Consider the following 11093-nt stretch of genomic DNA (forward strand, 5'->3'; position numbering starts at 1 on the left):
ATAATGATGTGGGTATTTTTCCTAAGATATAAGTCAAAAGCACTAGATTGTTTTAAAAATTTCAAAGCGATCGCTGAAAATGAAAATGAGTTGAAGATCAAATGCTTAAGAAGGAATTTTCATATTACTCAAACCAAATTTTACCTGTTATGGGAATGTATAGGAGATTGCAAGAACAATTTTTTTGGAAGATGACTTACAGACAAAATTATATAGGGAGATAGTTGGGGAAGCAGTCTATATCATGAAGAGATAAAAACTCTGAGTAGACAATGATAAAAATCCATATGATATATGGAAAGGAAGGCCTACCTTTGTGAAACACTTAAGAATATTTGGAAGCAAATGATTTTTGAAAACTAACGATGATTCACTAGGAAAATTTGATTCATGTGCTGACGAAGGAATTTTCTCTAGGTACTCATTAAATAGTAAGGTTAAAATCCTACAATAATCGTTTGTGAAATAAATTTGAAAGCATCGATGTAAAGGTAGATGAGGCTATTCCTAAAAAAGTAGTTAAAGATAATGAAGAAGACCATATCCATGCACATCCAAAGGAAGGTGTTGTAAAATCAGAGAAGGAGTTATAAAATGAAAAGGAGGAACCATCTCAAACGGTGTAAAAATTAAAGTTTGTACAAAAACATTGCCCAAAAGACCAAATCATTTAATATGCAGATGGAGGAATACAAAATCGAATAAATATGGAAAGCACACCAAAAAGGATCCTCACTCAAGCAATTAGGGATCCTCACTATATAAAAGAAATGAAAGAAGAGATGAACTAGATTGAAAAATTAGAACATGGGAACTAGTACCTCATATACAGGATAAGAATGTCACATGAATACCATAATAATTAAGTAGGTGTCTATGAACAAAATGAATGAAGAAGGAAAAATGATCAAGAACAAATAAAGATTGGTGTGCAAGGGATAAACACAAATTGAAGGAATTGACTTTGAAGAAACCTTTGCTCAAATTACAAGACTAGAAGTTATAAGGATGTTTCTTGCATTTTTCTGCTCAAAATGCTTCAAATTATATCAAATGGATGTGAATTTAGACTTTCTAAATGGAAATATAAAATGAGAAGTATACATGTAAAGAGTAAAATGGTTTTATGTGTCTGAAAAGAAATACTTTGTATGCAAATTAAATAAGGCTCTATATGGATAAAAGCAAGCTCCAAGAACTTGGTATGCTAGACTTGATCACTATCTTCAGCAACAAGGATTGAAGAAAGGAGTTGCAGGAAGCATCCTTTACATGAAGATTGATAAAGACAATATGATAATCACACTAGTATACTTGGATGATTTGATTTTTTGGAGAAAAAATGATAAAATGAGTCACAAATTTTCGGAAGATATGTCAAAATAATTTGAAATGTCAATGATTGGAGATTTTTCTTACTTTCTTGGACTTCAAGTAACTCAAACCAAAGAAGGAATGTTCATATCACAACAAAAATATCTCTCAAGTCTATGAGTAAGCGATTTGGGATGGAAGAATGTGCTATTGTGAGAAAAATTATGACTACAGGTTGCAAGCTAAGTAAGGATGACAAATATCTTATGGTGGATGCAAATATTTACAAATCAATGAGTGGAGGTGTTTTATATATAACAAATTCATGAACAAACATCATGCAAGTAGTATGAATGGTGGACAGATTCCAATTAGCCCCTAAGGAATCTCACATGCTACTTGTAAAAAGAATAGTGAGATACCTGAAAGGTACTCTTGATTTTGGACTATGTTACCCTAAGAGCACAATGCTTACCTTGATGACATATGCTAATGTAGATTTGGCAGGAAGTGTTGATGTTAAAAATATACTAGTGGAAATGCATTCTTCTTGGGAGACTCTTTTGGATCTTGTTTAAGAAAGAAACAATCATCTATATTCCTCTCTAGAGGTGAAGTCAATTATATAGTAGCAACATATTTTTGTGCATAAATCCTATGGATGAAAGAAGCTTTGAAGGATGTCAATAAAGAAACAAATCAGCCTATCACCATCTATTATGATAATACAGTGCAATCAACCTCTTAAGAAATCTAGTCAACCTCTTAAGAAATCTAGTGATGCATTAAAAATAAAACATATCCCAATCTAGTACCACTTTATCTGAGAATAAGTAACAGAAACTAACTTCAATAATATAGGGAAAAACAATTTCAAAATTAATATATTATAATGTCAATTTTAAAATTAATATATTGTAATGTTGGGGATAACGTTTTTAGAAATTGTTCTACTAGAAAATTAAAACCATTATATTTATATATTATTATTATTTTATATATTCCGAAAAATATAACTAGACTTACACAAGCATATAATATGAAATTAGAGAAAAAAATATTAATAGATTAAAATGAATTTTTTAATATTAAAAATATATAAAATTTAATATATATAAATAAGTAAAATATTTGAATCTTGAAATAGGCAATATATTTCAATCAGTATTGACAAATGTGATAAAAAATCCACGTAGTGTGAGCACCTGCGTCAAATTCATGAGAGCGTTAACATGACTTTGCGCAGGAAATGGCACAATCACTGCGTGCAAAGCGCAATTATTTTCAATACTCATTGTATGCAGCACCTTATTCTTCACAATATCTTCTATTTCTTCCTCTTTTATCTAGATCAATTTTTTTAAATTTCAATTTAAATTTTTATTTTTTTTGGATAGAAATGGAATTAATAAATTCATCTTTAAAATAAAGGGATATTTTTTCCTCTTTCACCAAAATCCATTTTTTCAAATTTCAAATTTATTTCTTTTATCTAATAGAATTAATAATTCATCTTTAAAATAAAGGAATTTTATTATAAGATTTATAAGTTCATAATAAATTTTATAAGTTCACCATATAGACTTATATACTTATATGTTTATCTTTTTGTAATTAAAATTTTATTTGTTTTTTTTAAAACATGAAATACTCAATAACTAAGCAAAAATTGAGACATTTCATATTTACCATAAACAAAATAAGAACTTTATAAAGCTACCTATTTTTTAAAGTTAATCAATATATATTACATGCCTCAAAAAACTTGAACATAAATAAGTAAAATAGCAAACTACTATCCAAACCATAGAACTAAAAACCAAAAAGCAAGCGCTTGTAAGTAGAATTCCATTTATTATGTGGAAGGAATAATCGTGGGCAAGGACTTACTAGGGTGCCCACCTCACAAAGACTAGTCTTTTTGTAAATAAGGAGAAAATAGTTTCTAGACATTGATTTTTATGACCATATAAAGAAAATTCATTGCGTCACTTGGTTTCAACTCCAAGATAATGCACATTATTTAAGAACCTAAGTTCAATAATATAGCGAAAACTAATTTCAAAATTAATATATTATAATGTTGGGATGAAGTTTTTAGAAGTTGTTTTACTAGTAAATTAAAATTATTATATTTATATATTAATATCTTTTTATAATGTTTTTGATATATAAAAGGTATTGATTTGCATATTTTAGGTAAATAATAATGTCTTTCTAATTTTAAAGATGTAATTAATTTGAAAGACATCATTATTTATAATATAGATCACAAAAATAAAAAATTTAATATTTAATGTATTCAATCAAAATATGCTTGAGAATATAGTTAGACTTACAAAAACATATAAAATTAAAGAAAAAAATATTAATAAATTAAAATGATTTTTTTATTATTAGAATGTATAAATTATATTAATATATAAAATTTAATTAACTCTATATATGAAATTAAAAATATATATTAATATTAGAAAATAAAAAAACCCAATAACTAATAAAGAAGAGAAAAGGTAATAAACATAATCAAATAAAAATAAAAAAAAAATATTAAAATAAATTACTATGTAATATTATGCCTATTGTATTACTTTCCATTTTTTATTATTATTATTATTTAATACTTTAAATAATAAATATTTAAGTGGGGAATAAATTGTTGTTTATAAAAGAATTAAAAAATAAAAATAGTAGAAATGATTAAATAAAAAAAATACTAATTAAAATTAATCATATAAAATTATAAACAATTTAATAGTTTTTTCTTTTTAATTGGGGAAATTTCAATGGGAAATTTCACTAGTTATCTAATTTCATGACATTTGTTGAAAACAATATTTTTAAATTTGGTTAAAAATTTGTCTTAACAAAAAATTATCAATTTTAATAGTGAATTACAAGTATTTTTATTGAATACTTGCCTACTTTCCATATGTATTAGTTTTCAACCTAGAATGATAGCTTATAATACTATAAATAGGCATAATATTTGAAACCTTAAAAAATACTACCTTTTATATTTTAATATTAGAAAAAATATATATTTCAAAATAATTTCTTATTATTAGTTTAGAAAATATATCTATAAATCTTGGCTCGTATATATATATAAACTATTTTATTTTAGTGATCATTCATGGTAAAAAAAAGTTACAAAAGAGTTTTCAAGCCTTTGAATATGCTAGATTACTATTAATAAAACTAATAAGCACAGAGCTAAATGTAAATTGACTCTATGGCTATATTTTACTTGAACTACAACAACCACATTTATAGGCATCACTTTACTATATTTTTTAAAATTTATTATTAATAATTAATTATTATTATTATTATTATTAAAATTAAAAATTGTATTATTAAAAAGAAAAAAAACACTTTAATTAGTGAGTTGATGCTACATTACATAGTATAACATTATAATATTTCTTTCACACTCAAGAGTGTCACTTGAATTAATAATTATTAAATGAAAGATAGAGATTTAATGTTGACCGAATATTTATAGTAGTATATACAAATGAAAGCTTGATATTTATGCTCAAAGTAGTTATGTTCTTTGGGACTTTTTCTTTTGTTTGTGGGCCACACCAGCCCTAAGCTGATTCGATTTATTAGCATGTCTCTTCCCCTTAGCACATGACACAACCACCCTTTAGTACAGGACACAACCACACCTGGTGAGGTTTGATCCTAGGTTGCCTTGCTACTATTTAATTAAATTCATTAATTAAAAAAATGTGTAAGGACACAACCACACCTCGTGAGGTTTGATCCTAGGTTGCCTTGCTACTATTTAATTAAATTCATTAATTAAAAAAAAATGTGTGAGGCTAATTTAAAAGGAAATACCATGTAATTGTAGAAAAAAAGTCCACTGGTTGAATTCAAGTTCGGAAGAAGGAAAAAAAATTCCAAGAAAAACAAGAAGCGGAACTAGATCAAATTTAAAAAATAGAATGTAAATGTTTTTGTATTTTGAAAGTTTTTTGAAAAATATTTAGTTAATAAAGCACTGAAGTATTTGTTTGATGAGGAATTAGTTTGAGGTGTAGGCTGAACCTTTGTTCTCAATCTCAAACTTTCAAAAAAAAATTGAAAAATGTAAAGATTATGACCTTATAATTTATATTTTTTTAATACAAATTTTTATATATTTAATTTAAAAATAAATAAATAATAATCAGTATTATCTCTATAATTTTTTTATTATATTTTATAGCAATTTAAAATAAAATTATAATTCAGTGAATATTTATAAAAAAAATAATGAGTATTAGTGAGAGTTTTAATGATTAACCTTTTACGGAACATATACTATTCAAAATAAATTAAACATTAAATTAGGTTATAATTTTCTTTTCAAGAGTGGTGGACCCAATATGTTCAGTACGTAGAACTTTCTTGTATTGTTCAGTAATTATTGCAACATACACTCCGATGTCGTCATACACAATATTACGCATAGAAATATATTCACATGGTTATAAAAAATATTCTGCGTCGTACATTTCCTTAGAGCATTCTATATTTCTCCGCATTTTATATTTTTCCTATGTAACACTCACAATAAAACAAATCCCTAACAACAGAATAATTACATTGCGGCGCCATTATTTACTTTCGGAAAAGCCACAATACAGATAATGGATGGCTATATAGAGTACTTTCGGAAAAGCCACAATACAGATAATGGATGGCTATATAGAGTTACTTAGAGCGGTAAATAATGCGATGGCCTGTAGTCTTTTCTGGAATCCGGTGAGCTTAAGTAGATTGCATATTTCTTGGATATTTGGGAATTTGACGGATATGAAAGGGGTCAAAAATTTGACAACGTTTATCTTTGTTCGATTCTCAACTATTTGGAAAATCTGCAATCCACTTAAAGATACCCGATGGAATCAATACACATTCTCTACGTAATTACCTCTCACTTGCTTTCGTTCTGCGATTGGGTTCCTGCTTTTCTCCCCATGTCTTTAACGAAGGTGCTCAAGTTATTAATAGATGAGCCTCCCGGGACAACTGCCTTCGTTGCATATCCCTTCAGTTTGAGGGCGTTCTTTCTCAACTGCTCTCCTTTGGTGGTTGTCATCATTACCCTCACAATACCTTCCACTTCTTCTTTTGACACCACCTTCTGCTCACCCACCTCCACTCCTTCAAAATTCAGGCCGACCTCCCACACATCCTGGGCGAATCTACAGTTGAGATACTGATCGGCAAAATAAGGGAGACCCACCACAGGAACTCCCATGCTTATGCTATCCGCCGTGAGTGAGGAATAATCCAACGGATGTGTGGGCAAGCACTTTAACCTGAGGCGCCCACCTAACAAGCCCGATCTTTGGTTCTTTCTTCAAATCCATCCGGCAAAACAGCAGGCTTCCCATCTTCAATATCCGAGCGGAGAACCCACAAGAATGGCTGCCCGCTACCCTCGAGCCCTAGCGCCAGCTGCTGCGGTTGCTCCTGAGACTTGACAGCTATACTGCCAAAGGAAACGTATATGACAGATGCTGGCTGTTGCATATCTAGCCATGCCAAGCACCTCTCGTCCTCCTCCAAAAGACTGGTGGTGGAATCCTTTCCATGTAAGAAATTAGGAAGGAAAATAGGTCCTATGGCCAGGGCAGGACATCCATTCAAAGACAGGGCCGTTACAGCATCGCTCCCTTCCCGCTCCTCAAACGTGTTCACCAGTACGTAGTCCCCTTTACTCGCAAACTTGGATTCATGCAGGAAAGCATTCGAAAGAATGTCTGCCGGATCTTGAGCGCGATAGAAGGACAACAAATCAGTTGGCCTCAAAGGTGGGAGATTACCCGGAAGACAAGTGATCACCTTCCTTGGATTGTTCGCTTCGCTTACTGCACTTACAGCAAAGGCCCAACCACGCCCAAGGATATTAGTTATCGCGTATGTAAAAGGAAGGGCATCATTAAGTCGATTGTAGATTTTCTACATATTCTAGAATCGGATGGACATAGGCACGGTCATTTTTTGATCGCTTTTAATCGACTTAACCTAATTGACATGAGATTCCGCAAATATTCAGAGAATTTGCAATCAATTTAAGCTCACCGTCTAAGAAGTAAGTCAACCAACAACTTAAAAGACATAACCAAACCCAAAGAAAAGTCAACCAGCAACTTAAAAGACATTACCAAACCCAAAGAAAAACCAAAATTAAATTTATTGCCGATTCCTTAATATTGTTAGATTTTTTTTATATCTAATAATAATCTTCTCAATTATTTGAGATTATCCAAAATATTGAATTGATCCAAAAATATTTTGAGAATCCACCATAAACATAAAAATGCCCCAAAAAACAGTATGTAAACTAGCAATTTAGGTGGATCCAAAATATTGAATTGATCCAAAAATATTTTGGGAATCCACAATAAACATAAAAATGGCCAAAAAAAACAGTAGGTAAACTTGCAACTTAGGTGGAAATGGAGTATGGTGCTTACTTTTAACAGGAATATGTCCCTGAGACATGAGGAATTCAGTGTAGAGCTGGCAAACCGAAGCGGCAGCACAAATGGGCCAGAAGATAACCCTCGGCACTTTCATATTCGTGGCAACTTCCTCCGTGCAAGACATGAACGAATCCGTCACGATGCATGTGATGGGTGGAAATGAATGTTCGTCATCATCAACTGTAGTGCTGCTGCTGCGAATGAGTTGCTCCAATGCCGGGCTCAACTTTTGCAGTGCAAGGATATACTCGCCGAGGTTGGAGAGGCGGCCGTGGTCGGGCGGTAAGCCATCGGGAATACACAGAAAACGAATTTTCGACCTTCGCTGCTCCAACTCACTGGAAACACCTGAAATAATAAGAGAATTGGTGTTTCGCGCAGAAGCTTTGACCATTTGTTTAAAGACCCACTCAGTATTGACAAATGTGATAAAAAATCCACGTAGAGTGAGCAACTGCGTCAAATTCATGAGAGCGTTAACAGGACTTTGCGCAGGAAATGGCACAATCACTGCGTGCAAAGCGCAATCGTTTTCAATACTCATTGTATGCAGCACCTTATTCTTTATCTTTCTTTCTTGTTTTTACTCGACTGAACACCAAACCTTACTTCTTTATAGCGAGTATGTGGTTGCATTTCGGTCAGTGCACGAGGCTACTGTGCGCCTGTTTCAGCGAGACTGGTTGGTTTGAGTGGATGGTGAGTATGTGGTTGCATTTCGGCCACTGCACGAGGCTACTGTGCGCCTGTTTCAGCGACACTGGTTGGCTTGAATTTTCCACTTGATTAGAGCGTATGGCGAAATGGTCTTTAAAAAAAATATTTATTTATTTATTTTCTCTCTATAGAATCCGATCTCTTTTAAAATGATTTTGGAATATTAAAAATAAAATTATCATAATATATTTTAATATCAATTTTAAGTTGAGTGGGAATAGAATATATAATTTTTTCATATCACTTATTTTTTTCTTTTATTTATCATTAATATTAAATAATTTTTTAATGAAAAGTTATACCGGTAAATTTTATATTTCATTTCTATTACATCAATCTAAATACATAGTTATAATAATATTTTTTAATATCATTTTAAATTGGGAAGGAAATAAATTATATTTCTTTCTCATATAATGTAATTTTTATTTTATTTATTACTAATATTGAAATATTTTTTAATGAAAAGTTATTCTTTTAAATTTTATATTTCAATTTTAGTACACAGTTATTGTAACACCTGCCACATACAAACATATAAATTAATTAAAAAAATTATAATAACTGCAAGCATTATTATTTTCTTGTAACACCTGCCACATACAAACATATAAATTAATTAAAAAAATTATAATAACTGCAAGCATTATTATTTTCTTTATCTTATGACTATTAATTTTTATAGTGTATTGCACTTTCCAAGGTTTACCTATACCCAACCTCGGTGAATAAAAATCAACTGTTTGTGTTGGTTTACCATTAATGATTCACCTGAAAATCCATTGGGATCGACATACATAAATTATTTCTGATTTATTACTAGCAATACTACATTATAGGCGATACAAGCATGGTTAATGCCTCTGCAAGTAATTTGCCAGAGGGCTTGGTTGGCATGCGACAGTGGATCTGATCTGCCCCCTCCAATATGGGGTTAGCGATCCGACAGCTTGGAGCAACTAGGGTTTAACCTCATAACTGTTTCTCTCGTGTTCGGTCCTCAGTGGAGTCATTAGGTGATGTTGTGTTTCGGGTTCGCTGCTCTACAATTTTGCTGCTCATCCGCTACACTGAGAGAGTTTATGCATGTTCCATCTGGTTTCAATGGGGATTTACACTATGCCCCCTTTAGGAAGTACTCCATTGCCTCTATTCCCTCACTGTTCTTATGTTTTGCGCTGCTTGTTGTTAGATTTTACTTCGAGATTTCGCTTGGTTTGGGGGTTTGATTGTTTGCCCAACTATACAGGGAACTTTTGTAAGATTTCCCATCATGTGGAGGGCAAGCTAGGCAGCTACCGACCTTGGAAAGTTGAGTAACAACACCGCCATGAGACTTTTTTAAGATCTGTTCTTTCATACCAGTTTCAATCTCTGTTATTTTTTTTTTAGTTTTTTGGTACATGCAGGCCCCCATCTATCAACCTTGGAAAGGTGAGTAACAAGGCTGCCATGAGACTTGTTTAAGATCCGTTCTTTCATACCAGTTTCAATCTCTGTTAATTTTTTTTTGAGTTTATTACTACAGGCGGGTCCCCATCTGCTAGAATTACCCAAACCTAGATACTCTCTCGCAACATCTTCAATGTTTGACCTTTAGACTTGGTGAAGATCTTGTTCGGTTTTCCGCATTGGTTAATCCGGTTTCTGTGTGTGGTGCAAGTATTACCCCATGTCGAGTTCATGATTTTCATGGCCATGATGACTTCAATCACATCCTTAATGCTTATGGGTCTTCGTCATTATTTGCAGGTTGGAACTATCTCATCTCACTGGTTTCTTTAGATGCTTAGATGAAATCTTTACTGGTGGTTCATCTTGTGAACGTACTTGATTTTGGCGAAGGCTATATGCCTGTTCCAAACTATACATAATGTGTGCTTTTAATGAAAAGTTCTGGTAATTTTTGCAAATTGTGCTAATGCCAGTGCTTTACGACATAGTCCGTGCAATTTTGGCAAGGGTTAAGTTGGTTAAGTTTCTTTGTTGATGAATTTTTTAATTAGAGGTTTAGTGACACAGTTTTTACAATGATCTGCCGTCATAATTTAAATGGTTTAAGGGTATACTTATTTTTCCTTTGAGACTTAAATGGTTTTTAAAGCCGGACTTGTATCTGTCGTCTCGACTCTGATTTATGGTTTACAGTTTCTTCATTAATAGCATGAATAGGTTTTCGTTGTGTTTATTCCATTCTAGAACTGAATGATAGATGGTTGAATCCTTCTGTTTGTTAACAAGAAGGAATGTAATATGATAGAAGTCATTATCTGGGTACTGAGGGAATGTTTGTTCGCTATAATTTACTTCTTCCTTTTTGGTCGAAATTTACTCAAGAAGATTCGAACTGATAATCGTAAAGTTTTATTACCTATTACAATAATACAATGTTCAAGAAATTATTTGATTTGAGTAATTGATTGCTACAACATTTAGTATTTTTTTGTCAATGAACTATATCGAACATATAATTACTAGCATTTCTTGCAACTAGTACCTTCGGTTAATGAACTATACGAGGCATATAAATTACTAGCAGTTCTTGCCTCAGTATCTATGATATCAGCTTTA

General features: G+C 31.5%; 1 pseudogene across 1 annotated transcript; it reads right to left on the reverse strand.

The window, feature by feature from the left end:
• Nucleotides 1–5741: 5741 nt before the first annotated feature.
• On the reverse strand, nucleotides 5742–8431 carry LOC149203828 (UDP-glycosyltransferase 85A1-like; annotated as a pseudogene). Its single transcript, XR_016253980.1, has 2 exons — nucleotides 7797–8431; nucleotides 5742–7187 (listed from the first exon to the last, which is right to left on the reverse strand). The product of XR_016253980.1 is annotated as a UDP-glycosyltransferase 85A1-like (transcript).
• Nucleotides 8432–11093: the final 2662 nt, after the last annotated feature.

This window comes from Pinus tabuliformis, chromosome 2_1 (genome assembly GCF_031772625.1).
Source record: "Pinus tabuliformis cultivar Carrire ecotype Pingquan chromosome 2_1, CPIR1, whole genome shotgun sequence".
NCBI classification, from domain to species: Eukaryota; Viridiplantae; Streptophyta; class Pinopsida; order Pinales; family Pinaceae; genus Pinus; species Pinus tabuliformis.